At 39.0% G+C, this 21,284-nt stretch overlaps 1 long non-coding RNA gene across 1 annotated transcript; it reads right to left on the bottom strand.

The window, feature by feature from the left end:
- Positions 1–11,267: 11,267 nt before the first annotated feature.
- LOC125279253 lies at positions 11,268–19,810 on the bottom strand. Its single transcript, XR_007187364.1, has 6 exons — positions 19,359–19,810; positions 18,998–19,126; positions 18,481–18,852; positions 18,330–18,378; positions 12,330–12,374; positions 11,268–12,182 (listed from the first exon to the last, which is right to left on the bottom strand). It is a non-coding gene; the product is annotated as an uncharacterized LOC125279253 (long non-coding RNA).
- Between the last annotated feature and the right edge of the window lie 1,474 nt (positions 19,811–21,284).

Here is a 21,284-nt window from a genome sequence, read left to right as displayed (position 1 = left end):
CAAAACACCGGATACACTAGCCTATATTAGCATTATGCAGAAGCACAGCATGAAAAGCAAGATTTAAAGGATTAATCCAACTTTAAATAAAATTTACCTGATAATTTCTTCACCCCCATGTCATCCAAGATGTTCATGTCATTCTTTCTTCAGTCGAAAAGAAATTAAGGTTTTTGATGAAAACATTCCAGGATTATTCTCCATATACTGTCATCAAAAATGAGCGATGGTTTCTCTAGATAAGACTCTTATTCTTCATTGGTATCGTTTAAAGCACTTTGAAGCTGCACCGAAACTGTAATTTTGACCTTCAACCATTTGGAGTCCATTGAAGTTCACTATAAGGAGCATAATCCTGGAATGTTTTCATCAAAAACTTTAATTTTTTTTCAACTGAAGAAAGACATGAACATCTTGGATGACATGGGGGTGAGTAAATTATCAGGAAAATTTCATTTAAAAGTGGACTAATCCTTTAACTATGTACTGAACCATTTATGCATTTTATTTATCATAAAGAAGAAAATATGAGAGATGACAATTTTCCCATGATGCGGCCTAATTCGCATACTTATACACAATGATATGCCATTTTTAGCATAAATAGTGCGAGTTCAAAAAAAAAAAAACGCTGTGATCCGAAATTGCATAGGCTACTGTATATAGTTTGAGACTGAAAGTTTATTCAGACGAACCATATACAATTCATACACTAGACGGTAGAAAGTGTATACTATACTCCTGTATTTGCTATGGTGTTTCTTGAGTGTTCTGTTGCTAAGGTGTTGTAAAACGTTGCTCAGACGTTGCTTACTGCCTTAAAGGTGCAATATGTAAGATTTTTGCAGTAAAATATCCCCAAAAAACACTATTATATCAACTAGCTAACATAGCCAGATGCAGCTTTATTTTTATTAACAGTAATACAGAATTTTCTCCATCATACAATACATTTTAAAATGAATTGCATGCCATTTATCAACTTTTAATAAAAGTCCTGCTGCTCGTGAGGCGTGTGTTGATCAATCGCTCCAGCTCCTCGTTCAGCTCCACAACACTCGCTCCTGCTCTGCTTCATACTACAGTAACGTTAATAATCGCATCCATGAACATGATTTCTTCCCGAGTCCTGCTCCTATTCTTTTGCACTGTCCGTTGAGGTGGAGCCCACATGTCCCAAGATTCTGCGCTCAAACTTGGTGTCAATCAAGCTACGCCTTTGTTTTGAATAGGCCTCTAGTGACCTCTAGCGGACAGAAATCCTACATACTGCACCTTTAAGTCAAAATTAATTATTAAAAAATGTACATAAAAAACAAGTCCACTTAAAAAAAAAATGAAAAAGTCCACAGGCAATTAAAAACATCTCACATGGGAGCCATTTTGAATGTAAGTCTATGAAAATCCTTTTTCAAGTCTGATTTGGGTCTGTTTCTCATCAGGTTTCAGAACACTTAAAATAGTCTTTTATAATGCTTTATGTAACTTTTTTGGGGTTTTATAGTATTTATAACATGAACTAAGAATGAACGGCATTTATTAACCTTAGTTAATGTTAATTTCAACGTTTACTAATACATTATGGAAATCAAATATTGTATTTGTTAACTTTAGTTAATGCACTGTGAACTAACATGATCAAACTAACATTAACAAAGATTAATAAATAGACTTACTGTAATAAATGTATTGCTCATTGTGAGTTCATGTTAGTTAATACATTAACCAATGTTAACAAATTAACCTTATTGTAAAGCGTTACCCTTCTTTTTAAGTCTTGAAGAGCCACTTGGACACTTTGCTAGATAAAACAAAACAGTTCATCAAAAACATTTTTATCAGTTCAACCTTTAGACACAATTAATGTGTGCAGTCTTTAAATGCACAAGTGTTGGTAAGAGCGATATAAGTGCGTGGGTTCTCTGCCATGTGTGTGTCTGTCTACTGTATATGTCAGAGAGTTCACTGACACAAAGGATCGATGGCTGGAGGAGATCTGCAGCCAATTATTTTCAGCTTAATGGTCCCTCAGGTATCAGCAAGAGGAACAACAAAACGACTGCAGGAGAGACCGAGTCCTGACAACCCCGGCGCTCTGTCACCAGCGTAACGCACTGCGCTGCCAACAATTCCCAGGAGCCACTGAGGGGAGGGGGGCGACCTGATTGGCTGGCTGGCCTGAGGGGGAAACTGCCATATGAGAGATGATGCTTCGGAGCGTTCGAATATTGAGAGGTTTTAGAGAGTTTTTGGAGTTTCTGTGAAATTGTTGTCACAGTGTAGAGCGGCTTATAGAACAGAATATTGAGCATTGCTATGAGAGCTGCACTTGAGGCATGCTTAGTAGATCTATTAAGCAGTTTTCAACAAATAATAATAGAATACTGAAGACTACAGTAGTGTCTGCAAAAAATCCAGCATTGCATCATATAAACAAACTACATTTAAACATATATTAAAAATATAAAACAGTTATTTTAAATTGTAATGCTGTCACAATATTGCTGTTTTTACTGTAGTTTTGATCAAATAAATGCAGCTTTGGTGCACATAAGAAACTTTTCAAAAACACACTGACCCCAAACATTTTAATGATATATATGGAAATATGATTTGCGTAAACAATGAATCTGTACAGAAATATAACAAATTACATCTACTCACATGTGTTGAATAATTTCACCCTCCTTCAGTAAATTGGACATTTTGTTTAAAGGTTTCTCTTCACCTGTTGAGTTTTAGACAGTTACATGTGGAAATGTATTGAGTAATGGTTATTTATTTTTTTAGACAAATTTTGAAAGAAAGAAATTCTTTACGTACGTGTCGTGCTCTGGTTTGCCGGTAACAAACCACAGTATAGTGACAGAGTTTCTTTGAGATGTCTGTTAATAAATTAACTTGTTTTCTTGCTCATAAAGATTCTCTTTAAACTGTTCCTCCACCATGACAGGAGGTGACCTGAAAGAACATATATGGAGAAAGAATGAATAGATAGTCATGCAACTGAAGCTATTACAAGCAAAATGGGAGTTAAACTGCAAATGCGTCACAAAAGCACCTGAGCGGCGTATATACTGTACCACGAAAAGGTGCATTTACAGGAACTGTTTGATGCCACAGGAGTAATGTTATTAAATTAATGCTTTAAATAAAACATTAATAAAAACATGCAATTATAAAACAAACATGTTGTCTTAAAGTTGCATGTCAGAACTAATGTTTCTTAGTGGAGGGGTAATGTGGGTCAGAGTGACATATTTTAAACACAACTACACAAATACAGTGTCAAGACATAATATAGAAGTTGTGTTTAAAATATAAATATATTTGGAGCAGGCACATGGGCACTTCAGATCAGCCTTAAAGGGATAGTTCACCCAAAAATGAAAATTATCCCATAATTTACTCACCCTCAAACCATCCTACTGTAGGTGTTTCAGTCAAACACAATCTGAGTTATATTAAAATATATTCTGGCTCTTCCAAGCTTTATAATTGGAGTGAATAATAACCAAGATTTTGAAGCCCATAAAAGCGCATCCATACATCATAAAAATAATCCATACGGATCAAGGGAGTTAAAGGTGCCCTAGAATTAAAAATTGGATTTATCTTGGCATAGTTGAATAACAAGAGTTCAGTACATGGAAAAGACATACATTGAGTTTCAAACTCCATTGCTTCCTCCTTCTTATATAAATCTCATTTGTTTAAAAGACCTCCGAAGAACAGGCGAATCTCAACATAACACAGGCTGTTACGTAACAGTCGGGATCATTAATATGTACGCCCCCAATATTTGCATATGCCAGCTCATGTTCAATGCATTAGACAAGGGCAGCCAGTATTAACGTCTGGATCTGTGCACAGCTGAATCATCAGACTAGGTAAGCAAGCAAGAACAACAGCGAAAAATGGCAGATGGAGCAATAATAACTGACATGATCCATGATATCATGATATTTTTAGTGATATTTGTAAACTGTCTTTCTAAATGTTTCGTTAGCATGTTGCTAATGTACTGTTAAATGTGGTTAAAGTTACCATCGTTTCTTACTGTATTCACGGAGACAAGAGCCGTCGCTATTTTCATTTTTAAACACCTGAAGTCTGTATAATTCATAAACACAACTTCATTCTTTATAAATCTCTCCAACAGTGTGTAATGTTAGCTTTAGCCACGGAGCACTATCAAACTCATTCAGAATCAAATGTAAACATCCAAATAAATACCATACTTACGCGATTAGACATGTTGCATGACGAACACTTTGTAAAGAACAATTTTGAGGGTTATATTAGCTGTATGAACTTTGTTTATGCACTGTTTTATAGTCGAGAGCTCGGGGCGGGGAGCGCGAGATTTAAAGGGGCCGCAGCCTAAATCAGTGCATAGTTAATGATGCCCCAAAATAGGCAGTTAAAAAAATGAATTTAAAAAAATCTATGGGGTATTTTGAGCTGAAACTTTACAGGCACATTCAGGGGACACCTTAGACTTATATTACATCTTTTAAAAAGACGTTCTACGGCACCTTTAAAAAAAAATTTGTAAGAAAAATAACCTTATTTATAACTTTATAGACTATAATAACTGGCTTCTGGTAACGGATACACAAGTCTAGTTCTGGTCTCAGAGTGACCTCTAACCCGACGCATGATGTACTGACGAACGGATAGAACAAAACAAAACACCAGTCACGAATTAGAAGTCTTAAACGAGAATTTTTGTAGAGAAATGTACGAGGAGCTTGAGTTTGTTGTCCAGCCCTATTTGTTTGAACCGCGAGAGGCGTATACTCTCACCTAAGCTAACGCTACTCCTACGTCCTAATCTCTCGTGAATGTGCGGACGGACGTTACCAGAAGGTAGTGATTATAGTGTATAAAGTTTTAAATATGGATATTTTTCTTACAAAAACTCATCGCTTCGCTTCAGAAGGCCTTCATTAACCATCTGGAGCCGTATGGATTATATTTATGATGGATGAATGCACTTTTTTATTATTCAAAATATCAGTTACCATTCACTCCCATTATAAAGCTTGGAAGAGCCAGAATATTTTTTAATATAGCTCCAATTATGTTTTTCTTAAAGGTGCCCTAGATTCAAAATTTGAGAGAACAAGAGTTCAGTACATGGAAAAGACATTAATTGAGTTTCAAACTCCATTGTTTCCTCCTTCTTATATAAATCTCATTTGTTTAAAAGACTTCCGGAAAACACGCGGATCTCAACATAACACTGACTGTTACGTAACAGTCGGGGTGTACGCCCCAATATTTGCATATGCCAGCCCATGATGTTCCCAACATTATGAAAGGCATTAGACAAGGGCAGGCATTAACGTCTGGATCTGCACAGCTGAATCAACAGACTAGGTAAGCAAGCAAGAACAACAGCGAAAATGGCAGATGGAGCAATAATAACTGACATGATCCATGATAGCATGATATTTTTAGTGATATTTGTAAATTGTCTTTCTAAATGTTTTGTTACCATGTTGCTAATGTACTGTTAAATGTGGTTAAAGTTACCATCGTTTCTTACTGTATTCACAGAGACAAGAGCCGTCGCTATTTTCATTTTTAAACACTTGCAGTCTGTATAATTCATAAACACAACTTCATTCTTTATAAATCTCTCCAACAGTGTAGCATTAGCCGTTAGCCACGGAGCACAGCCTCAAACTCATAGAGAATCAAATATAAACATCAAAATAAATACTATACTCACATAATTCGAAGCATGCATACAGCATGCATGATGAACATCTTGTAAAGATCCATTTGAGGGTTATATTAGCTGTGTGAACTTTGTAAATGTGCTGTCATATAATCGAGAGCTCGTGTGGCAGGGAGCACGCGAATTAAAGGGGCGACACGCTGAAAAAAATCAGTGTATAGTTAATGATGCCCCAAAATAGGCAGTTAAAAAAATTAATTAAAAAAAATCTATGGGGTATTTTGAGCTGAAACTTCACAGACACATTCAGGGGACACCTTAGACTTATATTACATCTTGTGAAAAAGCATTCTTGGGCACCTTTAAAGAAGATAGTCACCTAGAATGGCTTGAGGGTGAGTAAATCATGGGATAATTTTCATTTTTGAGTGAACTATCCCTTTAAGAGTGTATCGTGTTTCACATTGGCTTTTTTTCAGCACTGCTTGAACGGTCCAGTTTATACTTGTGTACAAACATCTAATAAACGTCTTGATAAGAGCTAATGTGCAACCATCTACTGAATGTCTTTCTAACATCCCATAGAGAATGATAAAGCCACTTATTGCAAATAGCAGAATTCTCTAAATATTACACTTTTCAGGTCAAAACAATTAAAAAGCTGTCTTGGTGATGGATATGGTGATTTGGTCATTCCTGTTTTGTTTTTTCTTTCCAAACGTACTGACGTATCAAAGGAGAGCATGACAGGGCTTAAACCTTGAATGTTTCATCCGCCTCCAAGTTGAGCTCTGAATGTTTGGTTACTTACCTGTGTGTGTTAAGAGCACCTAAATACTTTATGATGTCTAAGCTGCTGAGAAAGTGTAGCCAGAGGCACCCCAGAGTTCAATGCATATCAGATGCCTTCTGGGAATGCTTTAAAGAGCCGCGGGTCCCGCTGCTGTGGTGTCTGAGGAGGAAGACGACACTATAGTCTCCTCTCTCTCTCTCTCTCTCTCTCTCGTTCTCTTTCCAGCCTTTCACCCCATTCTCTGCCCATTCCCAGAAGAATTAAACCTCAAGGATTCGAAACATTTCATTTGAGGCTGATCTGGAAGCATGAATGGATATTGTGCTGTAAGTATTGTACTTTTACAATCCGCCACGCAACGCTTTATTGTTGAAATGCCTCCTGAGAGAGAGGCAGAAGAAAGCTAGCTTTACTGCTGACTGCAAACTAAAGCACACAAAGCTTTCAAATCATCTCCAACACAATCCTCCACATTTATTTTTCACTGAACTGCACCACCCAGCAGCACACAGACCTAAAACTATCACACAGCGGCTGCGTTTACCTGCTGGTTATTTCAAAAAAACAACAAAAGCATCTTAAGGCATCTTTACACAGACAGGTTAAAGGGATAGTTCACCCAAAAATGAAAATGATCCCATAATTTACTCACCCTCAAGCCATCCTAAGAGTATATGACTTTCCTCTTTAAAGGATTAGTTCACTTTCTAATTAAAATTTCCTGATAATTTACTCACCCCCATGTCATCCAAGATGTTCATGTCTTTCTTTCTTCAGTCCAAAAGAAATAAAGGTTTTTGATGAAAACATTCCAGGATTATTCTCCATATAGTGAACTTCAATGGAGCCCAAACGGTTGAAGGTCAAAATTGCAGTTTACAGCGATTCCAGACGAGAAAAAAGTGTCTTATCTAGAGAAACCATCGCTCATTTTCTAAACATTTTTTTTTACATTTTATACGTTTTAACCATAAATGAACTCTTCTTCTTCTTCTCTATTAGAATTCCAGCAGTGTAGACACTGCTAAGTGTATTACTGCCCTCCTCAGGTCAAAGTTTGAACTAAATTGTCATATACAATATTCTAGTGCAAGTATATAACAATTAGTTCAAACTTTGACCTGAGGAGGGCAGTAATACACTTAGCAGCGTCTACACTGCTGGAATTCTAATAGAGAAGAAGAAGAAGAGTTCGAGATGAGCATTTATTGTTAAAACTTATATAATTTATTTATTTTTAAGAAAATGAGTGATGGTTTCTCTAGATAAGACTCTTATTCTTCGTCTGGTATTTAAAGCCCTTTGAAGCTGCACTGAAACTGTAATTTTGACCTTCAACCCGTTGAACCCCATTGAAGTCCACTATATGGAGAAAAATCCTGGAATGTTTTCATCAAAAACCTTCTTTTCGACTGAAGAAAGAAAGACATGAACATCTTGGATGACATGGGGGTGAGTAAATTATCAGGAAAATTTTATTCAAAAGTGAACTAATCCTTTAAGGCAAAACAATCGGAGTTATATTAAAAAATATCCTGGCTCTTCCAAGCTTTATAATGGCAGTGAATGGTAAACCGATATTTTGAAGCCCAAAACAGTACATCCATCCATCCTAAAAGTAATCCATACGGCTCCAGGGGGTTAATAAAGGCCTTTAGAAGCGAAGCAATGTGTTTTTGTAAGAAAAATATCCATATTTATAACTTAATAGACTATAATCACTAGCTTCCGATAACATCCGTCCGGGAGTTCACGAGAGAGTCGAGTTCCAGCATATGTTTTGTTTTGTTTTGTTTTGCTCTATCCTCTGCGTTTCCGTGTTCGTCAATACGTCAAAGTTCACTCTTCCTCTAGACTTGACTCACGTACGGAAGCCAGTGATTTTAGTTTATAAAGTTAGAAATATGTATATTTTTCTTACAAAAATGCATCACTTCGCTTCAGAAGGTCTTTATTAACCCCCTGGAGTCGTATAGATTACTTTTATGCTGGATGGATGCAATTTTTGGGGCTTCAAAATCTTGCCTCCCATTCACTCCCATTATAAAGCTTGGAAGAGCCAGGATATTTTTAAATATATCTACGATTGTGTTTGTCTGAAAGAAGAAGTCATAGGATGGCTTGAGGGTGAGTAAATCATGAGATCATTTTCATTTTTCATTTATATCTCCTTTAATGGCATCTATAGTTCCATGAAGAACCTTTAACAGACATGGAACTTTTCTATTGCATAAAAGGTTCTTTATAGTGGAAAAAGATTCTTTAGATTATTACTTCACACTAAGAAAAAATGGTTCTTTTAAGAACTGGGGAACCAAAAATGGTTCTTCTATGCAAAAATCAAATATATATATATATATATATATATATATATATATATATATATATATATATATATATATATATATATTGACCCTTACTGCTTAAATATGACAATTAAAATAAAACATGATGCTCTTTTCTTAGTGCTTTCTGGGAACTTCTGCTATCTGTGACTTTTTATCAGTTTTGTGAAGAACCTTCCATCACCGGAGCTCACTAACACGCCACTAATGCCCCTCTGAATTCATTCACCAGCTCGTTCTCCGCCATCATCCACCACAATCTGCTGGAAACCATGATGGATGAAACAAGAAAGAGAAGCAGGCAGTGAGGGCAGCCTGGTCACCTGCTGGTCAGAGAGCAATGACCACACTTCCCAGCGGCTTTACATGTCTATGTACGGCATGTGCACGTATGCATCTGAACAAAGAGCTTCCTCAGCACCAGTTTCCGAGAGAAATATGAACATACTTTTCCTGTTATAAATGTGTCTGTGTACCGGAGAATCTTTACTGTGCGTGTGTGTGTGTGTGTCGGTCAGAGAGCGATGACCACGGCCGCCTGCGCTCTCACAGGGGGGTTCATTACGGCGAGTGACAGGGCCTCCTCTAAAACGCCGTCTGAGGAATACACACTCTGCGTGGGACAAAATAAACACCCGGCTTCGAGTGGGGGCACCATAAATTATTTATATCACCGGCAGAACAGCAGAGACGCTCTTAATATCGCTACCTGCTCGTCTGGACGCGTAAAAGATGATTTATGTCTTATGGCCACATTAAATTTCACTGCAATTGGGCCTTGTGCCTTCTGGGGTCTGGGGAGACACAAAATGGTGGTTATAAACTGCTGCAGTTGTTCTCTGGAAACACGGAACGGAGTTGAAGACGGCCCAACGGACTCCTCTGGCTTTTGTTTATTTCTGCACAACATGCCTTGGTCAAGCTCTTCAAGTTCTGTCAGTCCTTTGTGATCTGTAGATGATATAGAGATGGTGTTCAGTGCATTATATGTTCGTTTAAATGTAAAGATGCTTTGTAAAAATGCAAAGTACTTTAATGCTAGGCAAAATGTACCAAACCAATCGTGAATCCAGTTCTGAGCATGAAAAACCTGTGGAAATAGAGCTGAATGAGAACTGGGGACAGCAGAACAGAAAAGTTTCATAATTTGTAAAAACATGCATAAACATGTGCATGCTATTTCTGATACGGAAGAGAAAGACACCAAGACATCATGCCAGAATACTCAAACTATCTTAATATTTCATGTCCCCATTAAAATGTCTGATTTTGTGAACCCTAGAGGCATGTTGAGTGGAGAAGATACAGCATTAATCCCATGTTTATTTACATTTTGAGTAGAGGATGATGTTTATGGAGCTGAAATCCGCTTGGGCTTGTTTGAGCTTGGGATGTGAAAATACATTTACAGAGACAGTGTGATATATGCATCTTCTGTAACAGGTCGCTCAACGTGATTAACCCATTAATGGCCTTTTGGACAATGGACATTGAGTTATTTGCATGATCTTTCATAAATGTGTTCATTTTATAAAGCGATAGTATCTCTTCAGAAAACTTCATAGATTCATTTTACAATGTTTTTAAGACTTTTTTTTTTTTTGGATCTTCTAAGTTTTGGTTACCTGGATTTGAACCTTAATTAAACCTCAAGGGGTGTTTGATAATGATTTCACTTTTTAACTTTAGTTAGTGTGTAATGTTGCTGTTTGAGCATAAACAACATCTGCAAAGTTACAACGCTCAAAGTTCAATGCAAAGAGAGATATTTTCTTTTACAGAATTCACTGTTTAAAGACTACAATAAACTTCTTGAGTTAGTGACATCACAAACCCCAAAATTTACATAAACCCCGCCCCCGAAAACACACATGGCCATGTTGTGCTGCTTTAGAGAAGAGGAAGAGTTGTTGTAGTCGAGTGTTGTTGTCATGCCGTCATTTTACGCCGGACTGCTTCACAAACGAGGGTCAATTCAATGCTGGATTTGCACAAAAGATGAACATGACGGCACATGCTAGTGGATGAGTTGAATCAACTCCGCAGCAACTACATAAATTTATTCACTAACCGTTCAGAAACGTCCAGTTTCATTCTAAAAGTTGTAACTTCTTCCTGAGTCTCTCCATCAGTGTCGACTCCGGTTTGAACAATGTAAGGCTGAACACCGTTACTGACAATCCTCATTTTGGCTGCGTGAGATTCTCCAGCTTTGTTGTTGTTGAGCTGTTAAAGCTCCGCCCTCTTCTGGAGAGCAGCAGCTCATTTGCATTTAAAGGGACACACACAAAAACGGCGTGTTTTTGCTCACACCCAAATAGGGGCAAATTTGACAAGCTATAATAAATGATCTGTGGGGTATTTTGATTAATTTGTGTATTTTTTAATTTGTGTTTCAAAGATTAACCAAAGAGTTTGGAACAATAAGTAGACTAAATGATTTTTGGATTTTTGGATCCATGTGGAGATGATTTAATATACAGCAACATTAGTGACCTATGGGCACATCTTGCTATGTAGAAACACCATGCAATCAATAATAAGGGATTTTGCCCACCAGCCACTAAAGCTGACATGTGCATTTCAGGAGTAAATATCCAAAGATGGCAGCATGAATTGAAAACACCGCATTAGACATTGTGCAGCAAAATGTCAAAAGCTCTTCCTAAAGCTGTCTACTCATACTCTCCCTCTCTCTTTTTTTTAACACATCTACAGTCCAAAAACTAGAAAAATAGTGGCAGAGACTTGGCATTTTTTAGTTGCCTTCATGTATAAAATAATTGTTATGAATATGCCTCATATGCACAATATGATAGGAAAAAAAAAAGGATCGGTAGTATGGATTTTACATCTTCACAAACATTTTAAACCATAAAAGCTCTTCGAAATAATGAAATCTCTTTCTGCCTTTTCTAATTTCCTGACACTTGCCCTCATTACTCATTTTTAATGGAATATAATGGTCGTGGTTGGTGGCGAAGGGACCCCGTTCTACCTCTCACGCCGACAAACAAAACTCTGAGAATAAAAAGGCTTTCCACTGAGATCAATGCTAGCGGAGGAGAGGAGAGACAGGTCTATTTCTTTTCCTCCATTGCTCGCTCTATCTCTTTCTTCTCCTCCTGTTTAAGGGAGCTCCCCAGCCGCCCCCGGTGACAAATGGGGGTGGTTGAGAAGTGGCCGTTTGGTGTCTGGCATCAGCGCAGTCACGGAAGAGCCTTCGAGTCTTCAGGGTGGGGAAGACAGGCCCTCGACCGCAACCAGCGGAGAGCGGGGTCCTCAGGGGGCCTGCAGGCGAAACGGACCCCCATAAATCAGTCTGTTTGAGCTGTGCTCACCATCCATCTCAGCCCTAACGTCCCAGAGGAGAGAGAAAGAGAGAGAGAGAGAGGCAGGCCGGAGAGGAACAGGGAGGTGTTCGAGTGAGCAACCTAAATTCTCAACTTGCAGCATGTGTGTGTTTAATTGTGAGCGAATGAGAGAGATGCTAAACACTCACTGAGGAAAACAAGGAGGATCTTCATTGATATTTATGGATGTTCTTCTGTGGTAACAGAAATTACACTGATTTTAATCCCGTACACAATGAAATCAAGGCACATTATGCATTAATATTAATTGCATTAATTATGTTTTAAGGATGACAAGTGTTTTTGCATTCATATTGCTAAATTATTATTTCAAATTTAGAACAATATAAAAGATTAAATTAATTTTTAAGTTTGTGATAACTTTTTAGCCAATCTGAATCCATTCATTTACTTAATATATAATGCAAAATGTCTGAGAAATGATAATAAATTGCATTTGCAGTTTTTGCTTGTGTGTATCTAACAAAAGTACAGACATTATGTGCAAAGTTTATGTAGACACACACAAACCTCAATAATAATGAAAATCAACACATAAAACAGCATAAATTATGTCAGCAAAACAATTATCCTTCAACAGTAACTGCATTTTTTTAATGTTCTTACAAATTGTCAACATTATTGAATATTAAATTGTTTGTTCAGATTCTGTTAGGCTAAAAGGGAAATATTTGGGAGAGTATTGTTGGTCTAATTTTTGTCACACCTATCTATACTTCTATAATGTAGTAAGTTTGTTCAGCAAAAAAACAGCAATATTGCAAAATATTATTACAATTTCAAATTACTGTTTACTATGTGAATATATTTTAAAATGTAATTTATTCCTGTGATCAAAGCTGAATTTAATCAGCATCATTACTCCAGTCTTCAGTGTCACATGATCCTTCAGAAATCATTCTAATTTGCTGGAAGAAAAACATTCTAATTTTTGTGGAATTTTGGAACTAATTTTTCAGGTTTCCTTGATGAATAAAAACAGCTTTTATTTGGAACAGAAATACTGATCAATTTAACGGATCCTTGCTGAATAAAAGTAGCCTATTAATAAAAAAATAAAAAAAACACTTTTGAATGATAATGTGTACTGTCATAAGTGAGAATGAGATGTTAAATACTCAAAATATTTAAAGGTGACAAACTTTATGTACATTTGTAAGTGTAATATAGTTACGCGAGGGACTGTGAGATGTTAGTGAGCGTGTATGTTGTGTTTCCCTGAGGCTGTGACCACATATGTGGTGACTGATGTTCAAAAGCATTCTCAGAGACCCTGCAGATGCCGTAGGCTTTCGGTGTTACCGAGAGCAACACAACGTCTTCAAAAGACACCAGACTCTAGCACATGCCAATGCAGCTCTCTTAAACACACACACACACACACACACGGTGGAAAAGTTCTCTCATGCACCACACTCACAAATAAAGGTTCTTTATTGGCATTCATGGTTCCATAAAGAACCTTTAACATATACATGGAAACGTTCCATTGCAAAAAAGGTTCTTTAGAATGTTCTTCACACTAAGGAAACAATCGTTCTTTTTAGAACTTTTCACTAAAAGGCTCTTTGGGGAACCACAAGAGAAAGTGATATCTGTCTGAATTGTGTCTACACTACTGACAATTTTACCGAAACGGCACTAATGTGACCACGCCACCAGCGAAGCTTTGCACGACTGCCTCGGTCCACCAGTCCTTCAGCAGGTTCACCACTGACTCACGCAGGCTACACGGGTGATGCACATGAGCCCAATGCAATAGAAATTGTGTCACGGCAGACCTCAGATCTGAGATGGCGCACACAGCAACAAACATTCTGCAACAGTCCCAACATTAAAAAACACCAGCGAGGGAGAGCAGTGTGCGCATGAAAGAGCAAAAGAGAGAGCGCTGGAGAGTGAAAGAGAGATTTCAAGAAGTTGCCATTACATCCCCTGTCTCCCATGGTTGTGAATTTTGTATGCGGCGTTGAGACGCCATAGAAAAGTCGCTCCCAAGAGTCGCAAATGTGCCAAAAGCAAGCCAGTAAATAACAGTCTCCATTCTTCAAATGAATGCTAATTTCATACTGTATCTCTCTCTCGCTCGCTCTCCTCAACTTTGTTCACATATTGATGTGCTCTGAAATCAACTTCAAATGGCGCCAGCGATATCGCTGAGAAAGGGATCCCTGATTCTTCTCTGTGTCCTTTTTTTCTTCCTCAGCGATGCCCCGAATGGCGGTTTCATTAGCTTGCCGCTAATTAGCCTCCTTCTGCTGATTTGCAAGTCGATGGCGGTGGCTGCAGGACAGGCATCTTTGAGGCTCTCGCCCCTCTGATCTTGGGGGTCCTCCAGTCCCCCCTCCCGTCCGACGAGCGCCCAGCCTTCTCCACAATTAGTACTAAAGAAATTCATGTTCCTTTTCACAGATACATTATTCATATTGTCTCTGAACGTAAATAAATCATCACATTCTAGAGGGCTGAGCTCAACCAATCCCCTTTCCTTCGCTACCGCGAGCCTCAGTCGACTTTGGTCGAGTGACCTTCGCCCATTTCCTTCTCGAACGCCTTCACGGCTAGGTCAGTGGACCAATTTAGTGCCTCGAAACACCAACGCTGAGCTCCTGACAGATGTTTAGCTACTTAAACCAAAGATTATCTGATTACTTTTGGTAAATATGAGCACTAACAAAGCCGTGATTTCTCGAGGCCATCAGAGTTTAAGTAATCCAAACAAGAGCTGTGTTGCATCTTATCGCTCTGCGATTTCTCTTCTCTGCCATTGATCAAGCGTTTCTGGGAGAACTTTGGTCGAGTGACCTTCATCCATTGCCTTCTCAAACGCCTTCACAGCTAGGTCAGTGGACCAATTTAGTGCCTCGAAACACCAACAGATAGATGTCTAGCTACTTAAACCAATGATTCTCTGATTTCTTTTATTAAATATGAGCGCTAACAAAGCCGTGATTTCTCGAGGCCGTCAGAGTTCAAGTAATCCGAATGAGAGCAGCGTATCGCTCTGTGATTTCTCTTCTCTGCCATTGATCAAGCGTTTCTAGGAGAAGCGCTAACTGGACAGACAAGCTGCAGTCATTTCAATGATTTAGTAGCTTCACTTTGTGCTATTATTCATTGGTCTGAAGGGAGGCCAGGTTCGGCCGAGAGGCCTGCATGTTTTATAACCACTGGAGGGCAAAGCTTTCCACCACAGCCCTGCACTTCTGTTAGGGGAGACCAGACTCTTTCACACATGGAGATGTGCTGTAAACACAAACTGAGATAGTGTTTATTTACACATACACACACCAGCGTGGAGGACGTGGAGACCAAAAAGCTGTTTGGACTGACGCTTCTTGACTGTGCCTCATAGTTGATGCCGGGTCCGCTAGAGTCCATTCTCTTTGTCCACCAGAAATAACACTATTTGTTGTGCATACAGTGCATGTCGGAGGAGATACGAGAGTGTTTTACTGTGGGAAACCCTGCTGAAAAAGAAAACAGGTGGTTAACTGGTCTCCCAGCCTGACCAGCTCAACCAGACAAGGAAACTAAGAGGTTGCTCAAAATTGCTGGTGAACATACAGGAATATGGCAAGCACCTGGGTCATGCAAAACTCAGAATTAAAGAATTGGCTCCCTTTCAATTAAATAGTGTGAATTTGAATCTATCTATCTATCTATATATATACACTACTGTTTTAAACTTTTCCCGACTTTCAAACGAGGCGATGTTTGTCCTGTCTAACTTAATAGTTCTGTGAATTTCTTCAAATTTCAATGCAATTTAATTCTGCTTCTTTACATTCAAACTACAATTTGCGATTCAATTCAAATTCAGAAACTGCATTCAAGCCCTACACTGTCATGTTGACGTGATTAGCATTTGGGGTCTCAAAGCATTACGTGAAAACCTTTTTTAAAAATGGTCTCTTATGCCTTGGCCGGTTCTGGTATCTGTGAACACGTCCCTGTCAGTAAGGATGCAAGGGTGATAACAGGTAAAGCAATTACCCCGCAGATGTACGATTCTTCCCTGTGACAACGACCGTCGAATTTCGCTCCCCCGTCTGTTTGTGGAGTGTGCTATTAGGGACTTTCTATGGACTCATTTGGAGCAACAAATAAGCAAATATGAATATGTGGCTTCATTTTTCTATCCAATTAGAGCAGATATCGGGCGTTTACTACGTTTCGCCGAGTCCTAGGTTCCATTTCGGTTTCCATAACTGCTCTTCAGAGAGAGACCAATGGCACCATTTTGGGTGATTTGTTGCACAGATTGACTATGTCTTTGTGCAGGACGGGGGCTTTGACTCATTGAGTCAGGGGTGACGGGAATGGGGCACCCCGTGGTTTTAGCAAGTCTGCTGAATTGCTAATGAAAGAGGAGGGGGCGAAACTGACGAGGGAAACCAGAGAGCAGGACCGAGACAGGCACCTCATCTGAATCATTTAGGCCGGGCCCAATTACAGATCTGATCCGTTAGCGAGAAGGGAAACGGGCCATTTTTAAAGGCAACACAAATCAATGAGAGCTGACAGTAATCTGTTTGACAGAAAGACCTGTAAGCGGTTTGAGGGTCATTACCTCTCCGTCGCCCAATGCATTACGGCGATGAAACGCGAAATGGAAACACAAAACAGTGGGAGGCTGCGTGCCATCTGCATCGCGGCCGACAACTGCTTGTTTGTTAGCCCTAGAGCAAGCGGGTATCTCAATTTTATGAATTTCCTTCTCGTAAACTGCTGAGGTTAGCGCCCTAGCTCACCTTGACCTGCCTCTCACCCCGATATTATGTTATTGCACTTCACTCACCCCCTTGTTTGAGTCTCCTGCTAATACACAGCCATTGATAATCATTTGCAGGAGTTTTCAAGAGCTGTCAAAGTTCACAAAGCAGCCCGACTGCTTGGAGGGAGAGTGAGGTGGAAGGATATCGATTCCCGTTGAATCACACAAACACACACACACACAAGAATTCATAACGCAGCCTGTTACGGATCTCCAAGCTGCCAAAATCAGCAATTGTCAGTAAACACTATTAGCATAGATTTGGGCATCGCATTCCCTCCCGGCTCAACTGAATACTGCAGCCCATAAGCCCATCTGTAGTGGCCTGAATCCTGGATCAGGGGATGGTGGAGGGTCTTCTCAGAACCCCACCCAAGGGAGAACGGGCAGGGGGGGAGGCCTGGCTCGGCCAGCCCTTGGCTGGTTGTGTTTAGCAGCAGTATTCCCCCTCCGCTCCTGGTCGCCATCTGCCACGGCGCTGGTGTGAGGAGTGTCAGGAGCGATGTGGGCTCGGCCGGCTGCGTGCGAGGCAGCTGGAGTGATGGCGGCCCGTGTATCGGCAGGGGAGTACATCGATTTCCTGTCGGCACGTTTTTACATCTCATAACATGGACCTCGTTCGCACCTATACACATCGGAAGCCTTGTGTCTATTGTGTCGATGCGCGGTCAGAGAGTATCAGTTCTGATGCTAAAACCAGCTTAAGCGATGGCACGGCGTGAGGAGAAGATCTCAGTTCCCGTGGGACCTAATTAAGAAGACTTAAAAAGCATCTATATTACTATTAGGTATTGATTTACATTGGGGAACTTTGACTTCTTTGGTGTATTTGACCGTGCTGAACCTTATTCTTGTGTAAATTAACAAATATAGCAAGGAAATGTATATTTAACAAAAAAAAAGACCAATGCAAACCTGAAAACTAGACTATGTGAACAGGCAAAAATTCCTCAGATGGATAATAACAGATGGCTAATGGGTTAGTTTAGTTAATAGACTGAGAAATGTCATAACCTTACGGGGGAAAAAAAGACATTAAATTAGATGCTTTTTATGCTTCATGAAAAAGAAAAAAGGGTAACACTTTACTTTAAGTTTCAATTTGTTAACATGAACAATGACAAATACTTCTAAAGCAATGTTAATTTAACCATTTACTAATACTTAAATTGAGTTGTATGTGTTAACAGTATTTAATGGCCCTAAGCTGACAAGAACCAACAATGAACTTTTTATTGTATTGTTATTACGTAGAATTTGTTTTAATGTTAACAAATGTATTGCCCATTGTTAATTATTTTATTTAATGCATTAACTAATGTTAACTAATGACCTTATTGTAAAGTGTTACCTGACCAACCAGACCACCAGTTTCCTCCTCAGACGTGAGATTTAAGTGCCTGCATCAGAGATACAATGAGAAAATGAAACTTGCGATTCATTCAATTTCACTCATCTACAATTTTATGCAAAGTAAAGCGGTTGACGACAAGGAAACCCACCGTTTGTTTTTTTCCCCTCATGCCTGGCGCTCTTTTGAAGCGCAATAGTGCAATCTTGCATCGTTTGCTGTAAAACAGAATCCCATTTGCCCTTTGTCAGCACAAAACACTTGGATATGAAGGTTTCACTACTGAGTAAGCAGCGAATCTCAGCGCAGCCCCCTGAGACACAGGAAATGCACAAAGGTCCCTTCCTCTCGCCGATCCTTTATCAGCACCCCAGTTGCCATACAATCACTTTAAGATTCATCAATTATTCAAATCCAACATGAGCGAGGGCATCAGCAGACAACAGCAAAAGTGTGTTTACAAACCAAAGACAAAACATGGCATGAGATTTTTGGCTTGGCTGCGGCCTCCTAAAATAATCCCCTGTGGAAACATAAGCCTGTGGTTAAATTTACACATTCATGCAATACTTCTAACACTAATATATCTGCCTTTCATTCATTACTATTACATTCATAGATCTATTTCTCAGCTATTTAAGTTAATATATAACAATATAGAACAATACCCTGAGCGAATCACTTTACTTTCGTTCACATCCATCCATTCCAGACTTATTTAGCAGTGCAGCCGATTTCACAAGACTGATGAATCTCCTCATCTTTTGCACATTATACAGCAGATGCTCTGACGTAACCTTAAAAAAAAAAAGATACAGAACAAAAAAAAATTATATAAGACTAAAATAAGATATAACTCTTATACATACCACATCATGTGCACAAATTACTTGTGGAATGACAAAGGCAACTGTTTCAGGCCTGCTCACAAAATGTGCTCAAATATTGTGTTTTTCATTGTAGCTGACACACCAGCTGAAGCATCGCTTTATAACGTTTTACTTGTCCTTCTGTTAACGTTCACATTACCTTAAAAACGGTGTAAATTGATGTGACAATTAGACCAGCGCTTTGCTGTACCCAAAGGATGGCCGGCGTATATAATGAGCAGGTTTTAGGGATGAGTTTCAGCAGAAGTTGTCACAGTATGCAGAATGGTCTAATTATCTCTAGCATGCCCGGCTGCAGGTGCGTGATGGCTGGTTAATAGGGTCCGTTAGTGATCGCTGCCGTGGGTTTTGCGGGCTTTCGGGTCACCGGAGTGACGCAGAAGATGCACGCCTATGTTCTGCGTAATTGCTCACCTGTCTTCAACAACACTAGCCACACTTCCCTCTGAAAATCCATTCCTACAATTCAGATGGAAAAGATGTTAAAAGCTCCTGAAAGAGAATCGATTAATGGCTGATCAGCACACGTTATACTGGAAAATCTAGGACTGTTGGTCATTATTAATCTTAGAAACATGACATTTTTATAAAGAAGTGCTGTTATGCAGTAAAACAGTTTGCCTGGTACCTACTAAACCACACAAGATGTGTTACCGTCAATGTGTTGAGACAGTCATGCACAGATCAACAGCGCCATCTCCTGGACAATAATAGAAGATTTTCTGAAGGCTACCTGGATGCTCAGTCTTGCTCCTCAACTTGCAAAGTTTTCTTGCAACTTTAAAGGTATAATAAAAAACAACAAGTGAAAAAATGTCAGTGCAAAATACACTGATGTAAGCATATACATCCTTAAAACAAGATATATTTAAAGCGGAACTCAGTAAGATTTGCGAAGCTCCCCCTACAGGTTCCTTCAGTGAATCACACTGTCGTAAATACTCCAAGCGCAGCTCTGGACTACAATGACTACAACGCTCACCAGCGCAATAGTCATAATATATACATTGTTTTTCAATTACCGTAACGTAAAGCATTTTGTCACTCTTGCATGAACGTGAACATGAGGCGAGATCTTGTCGGGTCAGCGCAGCTCAACTTGCAAGTGCTGTTTTCTGGCGTAGACGTGCCAGAGGGGGTTAGTGCACGCCTCAAACCACTACAAGTCAATTAACCATCGTAAGGACTTAGAAAACTATTTATGAAGGTAAAAAAAGTTACTTAGTTCTGCTTTAACCATCGTAAGGACTTAGAAAACTATTTATGAAGGTAAAAAAAGTTACTTAGTTTTGCTTTAAGTGTTAAGAAAACTGCATAATATATTAAAGGATTAGTTCACTTTCAAATAAAAACTAGCCCAGGCTTTACTCACCCTCAAGCCATCCTAAGTGTATATGACTTTCTTCTTTCTGATGAACACAATCTGAGATATTTTAATAAATATCCTGACACATCCGAGCTTTATAATGGCAGCGAACAGGGGTCAAGAGTATGAGCTGAAGAAAGTGCTTCCATCCATAATAAACGTGTACTCCACATGGTTTAATAAAAGCCTTGTGAAGCGAAATGATGCGTTTGTGTAAAAGTATATCCATATTTAAGAAGTTATGAAGTAAAATATCTAGCTTCCGCCAGACCGCCTTCCGTATTCAACATACGAAGAGAGAGTAAAACTCTTGCAGTTCACAAAGCTTATGCTACATCCTACGCCTTCGCAATGCCAGTTTACACTTTCTTCGTAATTTGAATACGGAAGGCGGTCTGGCAGAAGCTAGATATTTTACTTCATAACTTGTTAAATATGGATATTCTTTTACACAAACGCATCGCTTCACTTCAGAAGGCCTTTATTAACCGTGTGGAGTACACGTTTATGATGGATGGATGTGGATGGATACACTTTTTTTCAGCTCATACTTGTGAACCCTGTTCACTGCCATTATAAAGCTTGGATGCGTCAAGATATTTATTAATATTTTTCCGATTGTGTTCATCAGAAAAAAGAAAGTCGTATAGGATGGCTTGAGGGTGAGTAAAGCTTGGGCTAATTTTCATTTGAAAGTGA

Source organism: Megalobrama amblycephala, linkage group LG12 (genome assembly GCF_018812025.1).
Source record: "Megalobrama amblycephala isolate DHTTF-2021 linkage group LG12, ASM1881202v1, whole genome shotgun sequence".
NCBI classification, from domain to species: domain Eukaryota; kingdom Metazoa; phylum Chordata; class Actinopteri; order Cypriniformes; family Xenocyprididae; genus Megalobrama; species Megalobrama amblycephala.
The sequence above is the reverse complement of the archived record's forward strand: the minus strand, read 5'-3'. Positions and strand labels throughout refer to the sequence as shown.